Raw genomic sequence first — 20,459 nt, forward strand, 5'->3', positions numbered from 1 at the left:
GACATTTTGGCACTGGCTGAGCTACAACTTTGTCTTGTTTTACTGCTGCAGATCGGTAGAAGCAGTTCACTCTTGAAAGTATCAAGGACCTTACCATAGCCACCTGCACTAACTCTTCTGGACACTCCCGGGATCTGCAGGACCTGCCATCAGGCAGGCTGCTCCGCAGCTCTCCTGGTGTCTGCATGGATTCAGCAGCACAGACACAGGCATTCCAGCCACTCCCCCTGAGCATCTAACCCAGACTGAGGGAGAAGCCAGATCTATATCTGGGAACATGGAAATGCAGAAGAATGTCGTTCATCAGCTCAGATACTAATGAGAACATGAGCAGGCAAAAAGCTCTTTTCCAAACAGGCTGGTGCCAAAACGCTCCATTCAGACACTCAGTGTGATGCCAAGAGCACATAACTCTGCCTAGCTGAGCATCTGAGTGACAGCACATCTGCGTTTGCAGCCCGAAAGTCAACAAAAAAGTTAAATAGTACAAAGTGATCAGTGTTGCATGAAGTATAACTGCCATGCACCTCTTGCAGCAGCATGGCCCCCAAATCCTGACCACGCTGCTACTGCAGTCTTGCTCAGGGCTTTGTGCTCAGCTTCTCACACACACCCAGCAGCTTTAAGCAGATTTTCAGACCTCTCCTTCTTCCTAAATTACTGAAAAATGGGGTTACTGGTGTGTCCTGTGATATATGAGCTAGCCAGGGGTTTGAAGATATGACAGGAAGGAGCCTTTGGGAGACTGGAGGGACACAGATAAACCATGCACAGAGAATATACAAGGGAGAACATGAGAAAAGTGGGGGGCAGTTAGTACACAGAAAGCGACACCATGGCAACAAGACACCAGTTCCTGACTAAACTCATTTCTCTAACTGGGAATGTTAAAAGTTCATTTCAGGCACTACACACAATCCCTTGCTAGTTTTTGTGGTTTAACAAGGGTTTTCCCTTGTTTTATCTGTTTTGTTTCTCTAGGAAACAACCAGCAAAGGAAACTGTTCATACAGAAGGAAGCAAGAAAAGACTATGCACAGCACACTGTGAAATACCTGCAAGACACACACAGGGAATACAAACAAATTCTTCCTTATGTTTTCCAGCAACAAGGATCTTAGGGATTACTTGCAACAATAGCAGCTTTAAAAAACAAAGATTAAACAGAATCAGGGAAAAGTACCATTTTAAGACTACTAGCCTTTTTAAGGGGAGAGTGGGGTTTGCTTTGGTTTTTTTCTGGTTTTCTTTTTTCCTTTTTATCAGGCCTTAAGTGCAGATTTCACATCTGCTTTCTTCATGACATCTCTCTATAGGAGTTAATTAGGTCAAGTGCATTTATGTCTCAGTTTTTGATGCACATGGAAACAATAAGCAAATTGGTGAAAGTGGGCTATAATGGTGGCAGGCACATGTGCTGATGGTAATTTTGTGTTCATGAGTTGTTTTATCACAGAGGGATTCCACCAAGGGTCTTAATAACAACTGTGTGGTGTTCATCCTAGACAATCCTAATTTTTGGCTTGTCCGTGGCAGTGCTTATGGCTCTGGGAGCTCCACAGACATGGACTCTCAGCAGCCACATGGCATGGCCCCACTGCAGGCACGGCCCAAACATGGGACCTGGAGCACTGTAAAGTCTGAACACTTGGCTCTCACATTCAGCCACACTTAGGAAAAAGAGGAAAAAGCTCTGAGGCTCCCTTAGCAGCACAAAGCATCCAACAGCGTTTGACATGGGGAAAATCCCCAGCTGGAATGAGGTGATGTAAAGCTGAGGGGGTCTGTGCTAGGATTCATCCAGGACTCTTGCCCTAAGTTTTCCTCTGCCATGAAATAGGTCATGTCTTTTCACCCAGAAAGAATGACTTCCTCTGGCAACGCCTCTCTCTGTGCTGCCCTGATCCTGAACAGCCGCTGCAGCCCCAGAAACACTCTGGGACACGGATATTTGAGGGCAGCCTCCTGAAACACCGAGCACCTCCAAGCCTGGGCACCTTGGAATGCAGGTGGGCCTTGGGGCACATTGTTACTGGTGCAGATCCAGATCTCTGACATTGTGGTGACTTAACAAAGTTCTGGTTCTGCTGCTGTACTCCCACAATTAGACAGCAGCACCGGCTCAAAGCTCTTCCCTTCCCTCTTTCACTAGGTCCCTCATGTAGGTGAGAGTGCCTTTCCTTCCTTCCAGGAGCTTCATATCCCCAGTCAGGGGAGTGGGAATAGAGCAAGAATGAAGCTTCATAAATTTTCTTTGCCCAAATAAATCAAAAGCACCTGACAATATGGAGGAAGGGAAGGGAAAACACTGAATTTTTAGGAATCAAATTGGACGCCAACCCACAAAGGAGAAAAATCCCACTGCCTCCCAGGGCCCAGCATGCTCTGTTAGCAAGTGCAGGGACATACTCGTGGGCTTTGGTCTCCGGGGAACCTTGTTTGTGAACATTTAGTTGCATTTATAGGAGTGCAGGGTATTTTATGTAGTAGTCTGTTCCTTTTGGGATGTAGATAAGTGCTGTATCCTTATCTTTATTCTAAAACCAGCACTGATAAATGATAACCAGAAGAATACCTGAATGTCCTCTCTGCTTCTGGAGCTGGGGTTTAAGGGCAGCTCAGATGTGCAGTGAGGGCTGCAAATGGCAATAAGTGGGTGATGCAGAGCTCTGCATCTCCATCCATATGAACACCAGTCATACGTGTAACACACACCCCCCCCTCCCTGTGATGTGAGAGGTTTCTGAGAAAGGCACATTATTACCACTTCTGGGTGCAAAGGAACAATAAACTATGAAAAACCAATGTCATCAGTCAGCAGTTACAGAGAAGTGGATACCATTCACTGCCTGGGAGTGCACTTGATTCACAGTATTGCACTGTGCCTTTACAGCAACTTGTCTGTCTCTACCTGCTGCAATGTGATTGTTAAATTGCAATAAAAAGCTACTAATTATAAAATAGGGACATTTTGGAGGAATCGTTTTGGCCTACCCCAATTAAGAAATTTTTTTCCCCAAGATTTTTTTTATCTTGCCTCTCTTTTCATCAAGTCTTCTCCAGAGAAAAAAAGATAATTTTCAGTTATTGGACACACCAAATCACCAGTACAAGTGGATAGGATCAACTGGAGTTTTCCCTGTATTAACTTATTTCACAGTCTGTGTTTAATGTAACATTTGCATGCTTATCATAATTTCATTACATTTAATGTAGTACCTGGGCAGCAGTCTTCAGTGTAGTCTGCAAGGAAAACAATGCTTTAGCCTGAAGAGAAGTTAAAAAGATGGGAGGACACAATGAGAGGTGTTTATGGCTTTTACAGGCTGTTTGGACAGCAGAGCTCAGAGGAGATTTTAGCAATAGGGATGCAAAGCTTTAAGCCAGGAAGGAGGAAGGAGGCGTGTTTAGCCACTCTTCGAGGCTAGGATGCTATTTTCTATAAATCAGAGTTTTGCACTGTGGCTGAGAGTACCAAGATTTATTTTGCTTTGTCTTTGGATCGTGGGAGTAAAATGCTGGTCTCCTTGAAATATGTGGGATGTTAGTGACTAGGATAATAAAGGCCAGATTTCACCATAGACATTTTGAATTCTCTTCATCCCAGCCTCTCCCAGCAGGCTGGCTGGGATTGTTCCCAGCCTGTTTTGTAGCAGAGAGGTGCACCGGGCCAGATGAGCTCCTTGAGACACAGCCTCCTCCCACTACTCACTGTTAACTACTGTTACATTCTCCTGGGGTACAGAAAACTGCCATGGGCGAGGAGAGAATCCCCTGGAAGATGGATCCCCAAGGGAGAGCTCCAGGGAACAACATTGCCTGCTGTGGAAAGTTTTAGAAGCAAGCTGTGGTTACCCACCATCCAGATGGTGAATATTCAGTGTTTGCTTTAGAGCAACATTTCCAGATCCAACCATGCAACTCCCCATCTCTCCCTTTCACAAAGAGAAAAGGCAGTGCTGAGGTCTCACAGCTCCAGCTCTTCTGAACTAGTTCCCTCTTTGCCTGGACTTGATCAGCATCACTCTCCTTGGAAAATGGGAAAGGAGGAGGAAGAAAGCAGCTTTCTTCCAGGCAGGTTCACAAAACCTTTTGTCTTGCTGGACTGGTTGCAGACACCCCACACTTACCAAGAAAAGTTTTTGCTCCTATTTTTAATACAGTTTTTTTTCTCTTGGTCCTCTCTGGCTGAGCCTTTGCCAAGACTTTAGTAACACATAGATTTTGCAGTTGGTGGAGTTGTACCCCTTATCCTGTGCACATAGGAGAATATGTCAGCCTGCAGACACTATCAAATTCCAGAGCTTGTCTCTTCCTTCCCAAGGAAACAGTGTCTGAGGCAGGGGGGTTTGCTCAGTTAGGAATAACCTCAGGAGGGATTCAGCACTGGCTGAGGAGGATTTGCTGGAGGGAGGGCTGTAACTCCTCTCTTCCCCATGTAAGCGTCAGGTGCAGCATCCACATCCCTGAGCTGGTTTTTTCTGGAAGGACTCTGATTTCACCCTGTGCTTCAGCCACAGTCACAGCATCCAGATCTGCCAGTTCTGATCCATGCCTCTCATCCCATCTCAAATCACTTGGTGCTGGGGAGTTGCTGGGAGTACTTGTGTCCCAAACATCTCTTGGGAATTCAGCAGTCTCCTTCCCACGCAGACACCAGCTGGGAGCAATCCATTCCTGCTCAGCTCTGCACCCAGACTGTGCACAAGCAATTTTAAATCCAGGGTGTGGACTAGCTGAAAATGACTAAGAAAATGAAAGATGACTAAGAAAAACAAGTTTGTGTGCTGTGGAATTATCTCCAGCCTGAAACAGCTGAAGAGCTCTGCAATTCTGCAAAGCCCTGAGAGAGGCACAGATCTGATAACATCGAGGCGTCCTGAGAGCCAGAGTCCCTGCCTCCAGCTCATCTGCCAGCAGGTGTGCCGAAACACCTCCTCTGGCTGCTGCTCTTCCAGGAGTCTCTTTTAGTGGAAAAACCTGCTCTGCCCACTGCTCTTCACTCCTGTGGAGCAGGGGGCTGTGCAGAGGAGCGAGCAGGGCTCTCAGCTCCTCTGCCCACATCCTGCCCGTTTGGGACTCCATGGCAGAGCACACCAGGCCTGTGGAGGTTGGTGGCAGGTACACACAAACATGTCTGGGTAAAATTCACTCCTATCACGTGGCTGATTTCTGACCCTCTGCATCTACAGTCCTGCCATTGTCTGCCTTCTTCTGTCTCTTCTTTTGTGGTTTTCTTTTAATTTTGCCCTAATACTTCATGTAATTCTGGTTGCTATGCAGGTTTGCATGCTCAGCTGCCTGTGACAACCCCTCTCCATGGGTGTGTGCAGCTTGGCTGCAGTGAGGACACTTGGCTGATTAATTTGCTTTTTTGTTCATATAGTTATTTTAAATACTTGGAAATGAAATAAAGCTGTTACTGATACCTTTCCTAATGCAAATTAACTTTAGCAAATTCCTCTGTTTCAAAACCATCCTTTATGTGGTCTAGACCAGAGTGCAGACAGGAATACAAACTGTATGGCTCAGTTTACTTCCCACTTTTGTCCTCACCAGGGCCATAAGGTGGGTAGTGAGGGGCAAGGCAGCAGCTGCAAATCAGAAAGAGTGTATTTGGACATGTCCATGGGTCCTGTGCTGGGTCACCACACAGGGTGATGAGGGGAATCCCAGAGGCTGCTTCCTCTACCAGAAGCTGGAGAAAGGGAAGGATCTGAGTCTTGATTCCCCACATGCTGAACACATATCCCTGCACTATAAAAAGAACTATTTGATGTTTCATAACCCTTTGGTAGCACCTGAAAGGGAGCCCAATACAGTTTCCAAAGCTCTTGCAACAGGTATGTTGTCACCTAACTGCTATTTTGATCTGTAAACAGTAAGTTTCCAAAAATAATCGTCCAGCCTCTTGATTGCATCGTCCTCCCCTCCCTGCTGCATTGGCCTAGCTGGCAGATCTCGTGTTTGAGCAAGGAAGGTCATTGACCATAGTTCCAGCCAGGTGAGGAAATCACATGTTAATGGTGCTTCTCATTTTATGTATCAGGACATTTTATTCATACAGGCAGCCCTAAATTACCTCCTTCATACATACAGTTCCATAAGTTCCCTATTTAATACATTCACCATCAAAATTATCTAGTTAAGTCATGCCCCAGAGATTGACCCTTACAGGAATGAAAATGTGCTTTTGAAGCAGAAACTTCCTTGAGCTCCTAAACCTCAGAAACAACTGTAAAGCCAGAAGAGTCAATGAAAGAGAAAATTTTAAAGTTTAAACAGTTGTTGTTCAGGGACTGCTTTTCAAAGGAGTGAATTCACCTGTTGTGGAGGAAAAACAAACTACAAAGGTGTTTGCCTATTTCAAAACTCAGATACCACCCGCTGCAGGCAAGCGGGCTGCACAGAGCCCTGAACTGCACCAGTGTATTCCCACTGAGTGAAGAAGCAGAAATAACTCCCAAACACAAGAGGTGCTAGGATGAACAGCATAATGAATTGTGCCTTTCAAGCACGCCAGTTTTTGCCATTAGTAGGATTACATCCCTCTGGACCACGGTGGATAGTGGGCAATGCCTGCAGAAATCCAGGTGGGAGCCAGCCTTGGATACCAGGGGAGTATAGGGAAAGGAGCAGCTCTGGTACCACTCTTTGCCTTAACAATCATGTGTGTGACCAGGGATTCTCACATGGCACACTGTTTCAGGATGATGATACTAAAAAGAAGCATTACTGCTAATAAATGAAAAGTGAAATCAACGCCAACCCCTACATATGGGCTGCTTAAAGAATTTGCAGTTTTACAATTGTTCTGATTAACAAACTATTAGCTCCTATATGAAGAACAAAAGAGTAGAAAGTGTATTGAAAAGCAGAGAAAAGTTCTCTACCTTGTTTTATGGTGGCAGATTAAGAATAAATCCCAGATGAATCTCCATATTGAAGAGGCAAATGTAGGTCTTACCAGCATTAACATGAAAAGTGCACTAAATTCTCTTCCCAAATCTTGATAATCCATTCATAGTCCTTATGTCTGTTGCATATCTACTCAAAACCAAAATGTCTTTTATTATTAGTCATTTAATTGCACATACTCTTCTCATCTCCTAAAAAAACCCTCCTTTGTGTGTCACCCTTGTGTAAGGATAAATTTCAGGCTAATCAATTAAAATGCAGTTGTGAAATGAGCAAAACAACAACAAAAAAAACCCTCACTGTCTGAAGACATCTATAGCCTTCCTCCCTGTCCCTGGGAAAGCCCCAGGATCTTCATCAGCACACACTGAGGGTGGAGGTCAGCAGGTTTAACCATGGGGAGAAGAGCAGAGGCTGAATAGTCCCTCACTTCTCAATGAATAGCAAATACTTTCTGTTCTTTAAAGAGACAAGAAACCAGGAGCCAAGGGGATCCCAGGAGCTGCAGGGCAGGGGTCTCCCCAGTCAGTGCTTGCACCACAACACCAGAGCCAGAAAAGCTAGGCAGGCTGAGGAACAGCAAGCAGCATCACCAAGGATCCGGGTCACCAGAGAGGCTCATGGCAATAAGGCACAGTGAAAGTTAAGGGTGGAAAAAATAGACTGCAGCCCAAACCCAGCAAAACAAAACAGGCATAGACCCAGAGTAAGTGCCCTGAGTTGGGCCTTAATTGAGCCCCTGTGCTAATGAGGAGGGCTGGGTGTGTGGGTGGAAGGCCCAGGTGAGGCTGGTCAGAGCATTAGGGACACTATGGCCCTGGCATCTGCAGCCCAGCAGGGACAGGGTCATCACACAGGGGAGAACCTCCTTGTATGAACTGTTGTCAAAGTCAATTCCTCGGGGAAAAGCTCACTGCAGCATTGAAAAGGAGGTATTGGCAGAGCACTGGCAGTAAAAACCTGCTCTCTTTGGTTGAGCATTGTGTCATCTTCCCTGCCCCACAGCTAATGGCAGAAAAGTAGAGCTGGCTACAGGCAAAGTGAACAGCAGCCACCCGCAGGTCTGTGACCCAGCTCTTCTCTTGGCAGGAGGCTGCCTTGTCTCCTTGGAGCATTGTAAAAGTTGGTTGTGCCCCTAATAAGGATCAGCCAAGAGCTGCCTGCTGTGAATTTGCTAATAGGCCATCACAAGGTAGTTAAATGATGCATTTACATCTGCTGGAGCAGTGGGTTTAACTTAGTCCCCCTCTGTGGGAGGTGTGAGCACTGTGGGAGTCTGGGGGTTCACTGCTGGCCTCATAGACATCACTGCTGGAGTGGGTGATTATGCAGAGTGAGCCTGGTTTTAGCCAGCACCCTGCTCTGGGGATTGCCAGGAGCAGCTGTGTGACCTTTTCTAATAAGGTGTTGCCTCGTATTCGTTTGTAAACTTGTTACTTTTAATTCTTTAAGTATAAAACTGCCTCTTCTATGAGCAAAACACCCTGTCTGGATCTTTCTTCTTCCTGTTATGTCATCACATCTTTGCTATTTTCTTTACTTTCCTAAAACCATAAACCCTTCTAGCTTCATCTGGAAGAAGTGGTGCCTTGTTTCACCTTCCTGCACTCAGTGTTTGAAAATGGAGTGTTGAAGGCTGAATGAAGAGTGTTTCAAGTGAGCAGTGCTGTGCTGAGTTATGCACTGACGTTACAGCATTTCAGTACTGAAATCCTCCCCAGAGCAGCTCACCAGAGGGTTAAGAAACCAAAGTGCCAGCTTTCAGCTTTTCAAGCAGAGAGATCTTGCTTTGTCGGGACACTCAATCCCTTCTGGACTGGGCTAGTGCAGAGCAGGCAGAGGAAGTGTTCAAGTTGTTTCGTCTGGTGGGGTTTGCCTTGAGCTCGCCCGTGACGAAGCTCCCCTGTGGCACACCCTGCCCGCCCGTGGCTGGCTCTCGGCCCCTTCTAGCGGGGGAAGCAGGCGGTGCAGGCTGGGTGTGGAAGCGCCGGTCAAATCCAGCCACCGTGACGCTGACTAAAGGCCCGTGAGGCTGGGGCAGCACAAACCCACCTGCTGCTCTGAGCTGGAGCTCCACAAACCCAACTGCTGCTCTGAGCTGGGGCAGCACAAACCCAACTGCTGCTCTGAGCTGGAGCTCCACAAACCCACCTGCTGCTCTGAGCTGGGGCAGCACAAACCCACCTGCTGCTCTGAGCTGGGGCACCACAAACCCAACTGCTGCTCTGAGCTGGGGCAGCACAAACCCAACTGCTGCTCTGAGCTGGGGCAGCACAAACCCAACTGCTGCTCTGGGCTGGGGCTCCCTTGTCACTCCTGGAGCAAGTCCTTCAGCACAAAGCTCAACGATACGTTGCGGTATTAGAAACGGAGTGAACTTCTGTTTCTGATTTTCCACTTTCTCCTGTATGACTGCTCGAGCCCTTCTCTCAGGATGAAAACAGCTTGGCAGCACTGCCAGGTTTCCCATCCTGTAGCTGGGGTGGGCTCCCTGTGAGGGACTGGCTGGAGTGTCCCCCTTTCTTTCACAATGGAACAGTGCAGCAGCGAGCAAAGGGACCAGTGAATGGCACCTGGAACAAGCGCCAAGGGGAGAAATAAGGAATATCAGAGACTCGTAAAGGCATGAGGAAGAGGAGGCAACTCAGATGTGGTGAATGGTGAATGGTGGTGTGATGTAGAGCACTGTGTGACAGTCCTGGCCACAGAAGGTCTTCAGGGAGCACAAGTGGTGTCACCATGGCACACTGATGTCTGTGTCTCTTCAGTGGCAGTTGACATAACAGTTAGACCCCACATTTAAAGTAGAAGGATCTAAGAGAAGGATCTTCACCACCAGTAGGAGGAATTGTGCTGACACTAGAGAAGAAATTGAGAGAAAATTGCTGTGATATATCCTCCCATCAAACCAAACATACTTGTGCCAATGGTGAGGTTTGATCTATTAATTGCTTTGTATAGGGTGTCATATCCTGACTTGTATCTGCTGGGGTTGCAGAGTGAAATTCAGACCTGCTCATCTCACTGAGTGTCTGGACTGCACCTTGAAAAAATGTGCTGTTTCTAAGCATTCTGTCACAGGCTTTCAGTCCCCAGAAATCCTGGTCAAATTCTTACGATGAAAGAATCCAGAGGTATTCTAGTGTCAGAATGCTGAAGGCAAAGCTGAGTTATCCTCGTGTAAATGGAATACGTATTTTTCTCTTGCTCTAGCGGGAGCCTTCAGCAAGTCTTGTCATCTGGCTGAGTAGTTCAGGAGATGCCTCTCTAACTTCCATGGAAAGCTGTTGCGAGGGCATTTTAGCTCCCTGCGTGTTTTGTAGGTTACATGTTTCAGAGCATTTAATCAGGAGTGTGGAGTCCTTTTCACCTCTTTTATAGATCCTGTTATGGGGAAGAAGGCCCAGAGTATCCAGAACATACTGACCTCCCAGTCAGGACACTGAGCATGGGTGCACCAGAGTTACTTGACTGACACTTTTATCTGGGCACAAAACTCAGGACCAAAGTCTGTATGCATTGAGATCAAACCTGATGTCAGATCAGAAAAGTCATGGAAGGTACCACTTTGAAAGTGCCTTTTCAAGTGGAATAAAACTTCATAAACTGTGCTCTGCTGGACAAGAAGAACACAGCCAAGTGCAGAAGTGCTCATGGTTATAAGAGAATCAATTAGGGCATGGTGATGAATAATGCATGTGCAGCTTAGGAGAGATGGATGACATCGGTTTTATTTTTGTACTGTTAATTGAGAGTGATTCTGGGACAGAAAAAAGCACAAAGGGAAGATGGGGAGATTCTGGTCATAGTGTAAGAAGCTGGAGGCTCATCAACAATGCTTCCTGTCCATTAAGCTGTAAAAAACTCAGGAAGAGGAATTGTACTTATGTCCTCTACAGCTCCTAATCCATGTAACTGATACTGCCCAAGAACCCCATTCAGACTGTAAATGATATGAGCATTTAAAGAGTCAGAAGTTGAAGCTCTTGCTTTGAAATCTGATGGCCTTTCCTGTATTAAGACAATGTCTGCCTTGCTCTTTTGGGATCCAGTTGTAGGGCATCAATCAGTCAGCTTTATTTACCCCTAGAAGTGTGGCTGTGCTGTTCCTTGGATATGTGCAGGGATCTCCAAAGGAGACCCAGAGCAGTGGGGTGTTATGGAAAGCCAGGGACTCAGGTGGGGAATGTTCTGTTGCTGTTCATGTCTTCCACCCCCACATACTGATCTGCTGGCCAAAATCAACTGCTCTTCAGATCCTATGGGTCTCCCCTTGGGTCTGTGCACTGGTTGGGTTAAAAAACCTAAGTGTCAACTCTGAGACGGAAACAGAGCCTGGCAAAGCAAGAGTGCTCCATGTCCCTTTGCTTTGGTGCTTCCCAACACCCCGCTACAGGAGTTTCCCAATACTTGGATGCTTGCCCAGCTCAGAGCAAAATCTGCTGCAGGTGCACTCTTGTATTCAGCTGAGGCACAGGACATGAGGGAAGGGCAGAGGTCACATGTTGTGGTGAGCAACCAGCCACTGACCTGAGGAACAGTGTTGGCTGTTTGTTGAGCACTTCTGTTGATGGCTGATGTCTGAAAGGCTGCAAAAGCACTTGGGGGGTTGTGTAGGTGGCTGGTCCACTGAAGTTATGGGGCAACTGATGGCACTGATCCCACCTGGAAGATTTCTGACCATTTCTTTACTTAGTTATTCTGGGAGGAGTCATTGCTACAAACTAATCCTCCACCAGAGATGGTAAAGGACAGCTGGTACCTGCCGAAGGAGCCAGACCTGTTGTGTGTGGTGGGACTTGAGGGTATTTCCTTGAGAAATAACACCTGAGTTTGCCAGCCCAGTTCTCTCTGGACGGTGCAACTCCAGCCTCAGTGTTGCAAACCAGCAGTCATAACCTCCACTTGCTGCTTGGACTGAATGTTTTTGGTTGTGGCATCAGCGGGTGTCCTGAGGCTGCAGCACGAGCTGCCTGCTGGGGAAGTGAGGAAGATGTGGAGCTGTGTGAAGGATGAGCTCGGCAGTGGGACTGTGCAGGCAGCTCCCTGTGCAGACCCAGCCCAAGGCGTCCATCAGTCAACATGGGTGTCCCACTGCAAAGATTTGTTGGCTGTGAAGGATAGTAGTTGTACATCTACAGAAACTAAGAATAACATTCTAGGCTTTCTGTTTTCTTTTAGAAATAAGGAGGAGGTGCTTAGCTACTGGAGTGCTCAGAGCACTGGCCTGTGAAGCAGCCACCCTTAGCTGGGCTGTGCTTGTCCACGTTGCTGTGGGGCAAATGCCTGAAGCATAACACATTAAAAGCCCATAAAAACTCCTCCCTGCTCTGCTGGGGGCATTCTGCCTGCTTTATCTTGGACTTGTCCTGTTGCTTCTGAGGTCTCTGCTACCATCCCTCTCTCTGAAAGTCTCCCCTGTGTGACAGGCTGAGGCAGGGAGGACAAATCTGGACTTTGATATCAGGTTTAACAGCAGAAGGTCCCATAGAGGATTTGGATGTGTCTAGATGGGGAGAAGGATAAAGGTTTACTGCGATCCCTTCGTGCCTTTGCCAAGTACCCTGGGATACACTGTTTGTGAGATAGCTCTGTGGTGCTGTGGCCTTTCTATTTTGGATCAGCTCTGGCTTCTCCAAAACCCAGGAGGCCCCTGAAGGAGTCACAGTTGAGTTACAGTGATGATGCTCAGGTTGCCACTACATACCCAGGCCCAGACACCAGTCTGCCATTTGTATTTTTCTTGCTCTGGATATTTGAGCATGGGGGAACCAGACAGGCACTTTCTCTGCTGGAGTTGTGCTTTTTGTTCCCTGTAACAGATGACAACACAGAACTCAGGCTGCTGCGCAGGCTGAGCAACTCGGTTTGGTGTCAGCAGAGTGTCCTGGCAGTGACAGGGGCCATGGGCACGCTGGGCTCTCAGTCTGTGGGACCACAGCCAGCCCATGGAGATGAGCAAGGAACTCACCTTTTCCTCAGCACTCATATCTGAAATGCTGCCTTCGCTTTTGGATACCCTTGGTACATGAGACTTGGAATTTTAAAGAACCCTGGGGACTCCGCAGAAAGGCTGGGGTTTAACAGGCTGAGGGAAGCGGGAATGTCGAGCTGAACAAGGGTTTGGGTGGGCTCAGCGATGGTTGCCCAGTGCCTGTGGGCAGGGTATGGAGGCAGCAGAGCCAGGATCGTGGCAGGAGAACAGGGAACAGCAGTGGTGAACACAAGTGGGTCCTGTATCCCAGGATACAGGTGGGATACAGGATACACTGGGTGCAAGAAATAAAGTTCTCTCCCGTGAAAATCCCATCGCTAGAGCAGGGGCTCGGAGCGTGATGGGTTTTTATGCACGTGGAGGGCTTTAACCGTGTGGGCCAAGGCCTGGAGCTGAGCTCCTTATTGTCCCTGCCCTGGAGGCGCCTGGAGGAGAGGCCCCCGAGGCTACTCAGCCTTAATGACCACGGGTCCCCGCGGCTAATTAGCAGCTTTCCGCGGGCGGTGGGGGGTTGCCCCTTGCAGTCGCTCTCCTCACAGCCCATGGCAGCGGCAGCAGCAGCCCGGGCCCCTCATCCCGCCTCATCCCGCCGCATCCCGCTCCAGCCGCGGGACCCCTCGGGCCGGGGGGAACCTTTCTGCGCCCTGCGGAACCTTCGCGGCGGAGGCGCCTGTTGCTGCCCGGGGGACGAGGCGGGCGCTGCGACGGGGGGCGGCCCCGAGCGGCGGCGGAGCCCGAGGAGCGGCGGAGGCGGGAGGAGGCGGCGGGGCGGCCGCAGCTCCCGGAGCTCCCGGGGCGGCCGCAGCTCCCGGGGCCGCCGGGCCGCAGCCCCCGCCCGCCGCCCAGGTGAGAGCGCAGCGCTGCGGGGCCGCCGCCACAATGGGAGCGGGCCGGGCAGGGCATGCCGGCGAAGGCCCGCCCGCCCCGCCGGGGGTGTGCGCGGGGCGCCCGCCCGGCCCGCGGTGGGCGCCGAGAGGGGGCGGCGGGGGAGCGGCCGCCGCGGTCCGAGGGGCCGGGAGCGTTGCGGGGGTGGGAGGGCGGAGGGGCGGTGCTGCCGGGCCGCCCGGGGGGCGGGTCCCGGTGCGGGGCGAAGAGCCGGGGGCTGCGGGGCTGGGCCCGGGGCTGAGGCTGCAGCCGCCACCGGGAGCGGGGCGGCCGGCCCGGGGTGCGCCCGGCCGAGCTTCGGGACCCGAGCGAGGTTCTGACCGTGGGGGAGCCGGGGGGTGCGCACGCCGCCCGTGGGGTGCCGTGGCTCCCGGGGGTCCGCCCGTGCTGGCAGCGGGGCTGCTGAGACGGAAGGGCCTGGCGGAGCCCGGGCACGGCGGCTGTCGCGCTCTGCTGTGGCCGAGCAGCAGTGAGCTGTGGCACTGGTAAACACGGTCTGTGGGACTGGTAAACAGACATGCAGAGTCATAATTTATTGTCTGCGCGAGACTCGTTTGTGAGCTGTGGAAGGGGAAGGCTCGGTGTGCCGAGCTGGTGCTGCTGATCCTGTTAGTCTCCTCTCCGGATGCTGTCTCCAGCTTTTCAACTTGCTCCCTCCGAGGGGTGGGTTTTGGGTGGCTGTATGTTTCAGTGCTCACATTTGAGAGATGCTTGCAAACTCCATTGAAATCCCATCCTGTCTCTTAGTAGATTGGTACAAAACTGGTGCTTTAAAAAGTTTACTACATCCCTCCAGTCTGTGTGCAGGTGAGGGCATTTTGATTTAAAAAACCAAAAAGAAAAACCCCAAATCCAAAACACTAAACAGGAAAAACCCAAACAGTAAAAGGAAGTAACAGTTCTTTTCATTTTTTTAAATGCTAATAAGAGGGTTACACTTGCTTGTCTTTATAACTGTTAACATTGGCTATCCTTTGTATGGTTATGCAAGCATCATACTTGGTGAATAATCACTAAGCCTATAGGAAATCACTGCAGAAACGTCTGTGGGTTCGAGATGTTCTGCTGCCTGATTGAAGGTGGTAGCTCCCCTTCCTGACTTAGAGTAGTGGGCCTTGTGAGTGGTCTCTGTGTGCTTCAATGAAGAATCAATTCGTTTAGAATAAACAGCCTTTGTTTAAATAGCTCTGCTCTAGGGGCAGCAGCACCCAGCAGAAGAATAAAAACAAAGCAGTCTGCTTAGACCGCTGCAGGTTCTCCTGGTGGAAGCTGGCATGGTTGTGGTTTGCTAAGTGAGGCTTCTTTTCCCAAATGTGGAGCTGTAGACCCTGAATAAACAGAGAGACCAACACAGCTTCTTACCCTGTGCCTTTACAGCATCAGAATGTAGGGGTTGTTCCCTGAGGGTAGGTGCTGAATGGGAAATCTTCAAGAAATGTACAGTTGCTACTTTAAGGAAGAGCTGTTGTGGATATGTGACATTTTCTGCCTCGGAGTAAACACCACTTTCTCCCAAAAAAGCTCTGAATGTTTAGGCACTGGGTTCCACTTGTTCTGCACTCAGTGGTAACTTCTGCACCTCTAAAATCTCTTGGAATTCCAGATTTGATACTCAAGGCTATTGCAGATCCTGGGAACCCATGCCCTTGTGAGGAGATGAACCAGACAGCATGGGTTTTGTGTCCTCTCCATAATGGTGGCATTTTAGTGAAGATTTGAAAGGTATAACCTGGCATAGTAAATCTGTAACAGGACATTGTGGTGTTCTCTGGGATCCAAGTTGTCATTGTGGAATAATTCAGACTGGAAAGGGCCTCAAGAGGTGTCTAGTCAAACCTGCTGCTCAAAGTGGGATGTATATCAAGGTCAGACCAGGACTTTGCTCATTCAGGTCTTAAACCCTCCAAAGACAAAGGTTTGTGAGTTTCTGTGTCCTTGCTCTGGTGCTTGACTGTCCTCATCAGGAAAGACGTTTTCTCTAGGTCAGGTCACACCTGCCCATTGCAGTTTGTGTCTGATGTCCTGCTGTGTGCCCCTGTGCACAGACCCCCTGTAGGTCCAGCAGATCTTCTGTCAGCTCCCCAGAGCCTTTTCTTCTCCAATCTGGATCTCTCACAGCCTCTCTTCACACAGCTTTGTCCCTCTGAGCATCTTGGTGGCCCTCCACCAAGCCCACTCTGGTTGTTCAGTGCCTGGCATGTACTGGGGGTGCCCAAGGAGCCATGGCTTCCCTGGGTCAGGGTGGCTGCTCCTGCTGGTGCAGCCCAGTGCTGTCACCATGTGTTGCATGTCCTGTGTGCAGGGATGTATTTGTACCACTGATGTCCCTCACCCTGCTGCCACACAGCTCTGCAGAGAGCCTCTTTCATGTGCACACATACGTGTGAGGTACACACATGTGTCACATCACACCGCCTGCAGCACTAAGCAGCAGTTGTTCCATCCTTCTCCACATATTCCAGTTATCACTAGTGTGACTCTTGGCTCCTGGGCTCCCTTTCTGAAGTCTTCTGCTGCCACAGGTATCCCGAGTTCCCAGCTGACAGGTCTGCCTGCTGCCTTGCCTTCACTTTGTTTCTCAGGATTTTGTGGTTTGAAACTCTTCCTAGAGATGTATCCAGTCTCTGTGCTGGGGTGGGAGTGGCAGGCGTTTCCCGTGGGGATGGAGCAGAATCCCATGTGATCAAATCCAGCATACAACAGTGCAGAAAGTGTGCTTTCAAATATGGTGGGTTTTGGGTGTCACTTGAATGAAACAGTTGGGTACAAGGTTTTTAAGAATGCTGTTAGTTACCATACAACGATGTTCCTGTAATTTCTCTGGACTCGTTTCCATCAGGTGCCTATAAGTTTTTGGGAGACAATACCCTGTGGGATAATATTCATTGCTAACAAAGTCTCTTATTTTAAACCTAATTCTCCAGAACTTAGGTTCCACAGATTTTAAATACTGTTTACTATTCCTAGATCCTTGGCCCAGATATAGTTTTGAGACCTGTTTGCTGCTTACACAAAATAATTTCTGCATTATATTTACCTGATTGTTGAGTTAATTACAGCTGAATTTGTTTCAGAGAATGCTCATCTCAAGACAAGAATTTGTTGTGTTTAAGCAATATTTTAGCTATATGAAGATAATTTATAGAGAGCTGGAGTATAGAGAGCCCTGCCACCCAAATCAGTGGTTATTGAGTACTTTTGCCAGCAGAGAAGAAGACTTGTGTAGAATCTGATATTTAGGTAACTTGAAACAATGAATGAAAATTTTGTTTCTTGTTAACTTTTAGAAACCTCACATTTAATTTTTAGGGCTTTGTGCTTATTAAGAAAAAATCTTAAAGAGGAAGGGGAATGATGAAGTAATAAATGACCATTTGTTGTTTGAGAAAGGGACAAAATTAGCTGATGAAATCAAGTGTCATTATATTCTGGGAGAAGAAAGTAGGTGGAATTACAGGAACTAGCTTCTTGCTGGTATGAGAAGGTAAAATTTGTTGAGTAGGCACCTTTAGAAGCTGATGGAGTTTCTGAGAATGTGGTGGTATTGTTTTGTTGTTTGTTTTTTTAAGTCATCGTGTTTTAAAACCAGCTTGCTGGTGGCATGACATTCTAAATAATAGTGAGTTATTGATCAGTATTTTGTATGTGATAACCAGCAAATGCCAACTGCACATTTGCTGACAAAATTGGTATACCTGAAGTTGAAACAAGTTTTGAGGGGGAATAAAAAGGTGATAAAGTATATATTGCTTTCATTCATGCAGATGTAAAATTGCATAAGAATATCAATAAGATTTGTTACTTTGAAAAATATCTCAAGGTATTAGAATATTAGAAAATAACCTTTCAGAAATGCTTAAAGGTCAGATGCACTATTGACTCAATTTATGCCTCAAGTGGAGTAGCAGAATTTCTGTGCAGTCCTGTGAGCAAGGCTGATTCAGTGCTGTTGCAATCTCAGAGCAGCTGCAGTAATTGAAATCTTGCTCTTACTCAGTGGTAATGCTGGAGCTGGGGTCAGTCTGACACCTCCAAAAATCTTGTGGCGTTTCAAAGGTGTCTGTGACTCACTGAAGTGTTACATCCATCACTTAGACCTCACAGCCGCATTTTCAGTGCGCTCTAAAACCTGCAAGTAGGAGCAGTGATTTGAAGCCCTCTGGGGTGGCCTGTCAGCTTGTCCCAAAGCTGCTGTTCTGAGTGTATCTGCAAGTTGAAATGCACAAAGAAAGAAAGGAAGAATGATCCGAGTTTGGTGTTAGTGACAGTCAGTTATTCAAGCATTGGGAAAGATGTAAAGGCTGGTAGGCACTTGTCTGGAGGAAGTATTGATCTTGTGCTGGGAAAAAGTGCTGAATAACTTCATGACTGAAGATCTCATTCAAAGATGCAGAAATCTTTAGGGGAAGACATTTAGCCAGTTACTTTGAAACCAGGCTGAAGAAATCTGTTCGATGCAATCAGTGCAGCTCGTGGTATAAGCCCAGAGTGCAGCATTCAAACCATACAAACTGTGCCCTCTACTGCTGCCCTAAATCCTAAGGGGAATTTCTGAGCTGCAAGGTGCAGCTACCATTTGCTTCTTGGCCACTTCTTTGAAGCAGAGGAGAGTTGATGAGATGAACTAGCTTCTTGCTGGTATGACTTAAATTACTCTCTCCTTCTCTACACATGCGCACACAATGCTACTGGTAGGAGCTAGCCAAGAATTAAGCATGTTAGCAAAATTTCTGTCTGCCACTGCAACTGTTTCTGTGCTGGTGGTTGGCAGATAAGTAGAAAACCAAAGATGGAAAAGCTCAACATGCTCACGTGCTTTCCTGGGTTACAAATACATTGAAACTTACACTGAACCTGGAGGACTTTGGTCAAGTCAAGTGCAAAACAACATGCTTTATATAAGAGAGGCACTAAACTTATAAAAGCAATTAAAGGGGTTTTGTAGTGATTTGGCAGAAACTTTACTCTGGTGTTCTCCGTGGCAAACCAGCTTGATCTAATTACCAAAGAAGTGGAGCTATGCAAGGGCAGAATTGACCAACAGAAATGCAGAACCTGGCTGGTCGGGTACAAGGAGTTTGTAGGGCAGCCACAGGATGGGAAGGAATTGAAATGTGGTGGAAGTAACATAATTTTGACTTGTACTATCTTCTCTGTGAAAGTTTTTATCTAAAATTCTTGTGAAGAGAACTTTTCTAGCCCAACAGAACTAGGGAAATGACATTTTAGAGACATGGTAATTCCCCAAGGATTTTCTCCAGTTTCTCCAGTCTTACCCAGAACATCAGCATCAGTGAAAAGTGGGTTTTTATATTTGGAGTTGTTGAATCCAGAATAAATAGGTTGTTAAAATGTATTGATCTTATGTGAATTGCTCTAGCTGTTTGTTGCTGATACAACAACAAGCAGCCAAACCCCAAACCAAGCAAAATCTGTGGACCTGTCAAAGCCTGGGAGTGGATAGTGGAGCACAGGTGCTCCAACTGCCTGCTGAGTCAACGTGGAAAATGGAATCCAAAAGGAATTGATTGAGGAGGGCTGCTGGCGGGATTTACTCAAAATTAGTGAAATAAAAGAGACTCTGTTACGTGGCTGGGGAGTAGCAGTGCTCTGGAAGATCAAAAAAATTCTAATTAAATCTCTTGTATCAAACACATACTTACAAATGGGATTTATGTGGTAATTGTATTCCCATGACTGCTTCAGTCAGTGAGGGTGTTGTTGAAAAGTGAATCTTGTTCAACAGATACAGTTCCATGTATGATCTATGAGTCAACAACTGGATTAAAAACAGTGGATGTGGAAAATAGAATATGAATGGAGGATTTTTTCAGGGATTTATAGTAGGTCCAGAGCTTTGTAGTAATTTTGTCAGTGGCCTGGAAGAAAACATGAAATTAGAGCTATTCAAATTTGTGGATTATGTAAAGGTTGTGCCTGAGTGGTGAAGCATGAAGAAGGAGCAGCAGCTGTACAGTGTCCTCTGAATTGTTTGGGTAACTAGGTTTAATATGGCCAAATGTTTTTATAGAGCTGAGGCACGTTATGCATGTTATGGGAAAGACTGGAGGCTGTAGGTTTAGAATACAGAATTGTGCTTCCAGAAACCAGTGACCTTGGAAAGGATGGCAGGAGAAGAGCAGATATATGGCAGTGAGTCCTCAGAGCTTAAAATAAGCTAATTAATTTTTAAATACTAACGTACATTCATAATAACAGGAAATACTGAATGAGGACAGAGAGGTGAAATCAGTTGTGGAGTATTTTGACAAGGTTTAGTGTTGGTGTTTTTAAAGAGATGTTCGAAGACAAGAAAGATGTAGTGTTCAGTGTTATTTCAGGGATTAAACTGCTCATTATAAAACTTTTTCTTGAACTGCTCAATCGGTTTAGCTTATCACAAGGTATTTAAAAGTTTCTCAATTTTTTGGGGGGCAGAATAGGCTGTGTACCAAAGGGCTTTTTGATTTAGTGGAAAAAGATACAATGGCAGCCAGTGCCTGGAAGTTAACAAGGTTATTTCAAATTAGGAAAGAGGCACAGATTGTTAACAGTGAATGTGATCAACCACTGAAGACATTAGGAAGATGCTTAAAACTATTAAGGAAAATTAGGATGTCTCCATCTCCAGAAGTCATCAAGTCAGGATGGAGTTTCGTTT

At 47.3% G+C, this 20,459-nt stretch overlaps 1 protein-coding gene across 2 annotated transcripts in view; it reads left to right on the forward strand.

Moving 5' to 3' along the window:
• Window positions 1-13,646: 13,646 nt before the first annotated feature.
• RAD54L2 (RAD54 like 2) overlaps window positions 13,647-20,459 on the forward strand; it is a 68,899-nt gene continuing 62,086 nt past the window's right edge. For both annotated transcript variants that reach the window (XM_038148847.1, XM_038148845.1), the window contains exon 1: window positions 13,647-13,759. The gene's annotated coding sequence lies outside the window, so the exon portion shown is untranslated. The remainder of the gene's footprint in view (window positions 13,760-20,459) is intronic.

The sequence above is a fragment of the Motacilla alba genome, chromosome 12 (genome assembly GCF_015832195.1).
Source record: "Motacilla alba alba isolate MOTALB_02 chromosome 12, Motacilla_alba_V1.0_pri, whole genome shotgun sequence".
Classification (NCBI taxonomy): Eukaryota; Metazoa; Chordata; class Aves; order Passeriformes; family Motacillidae; genus Motacilla; species Motacilla alba.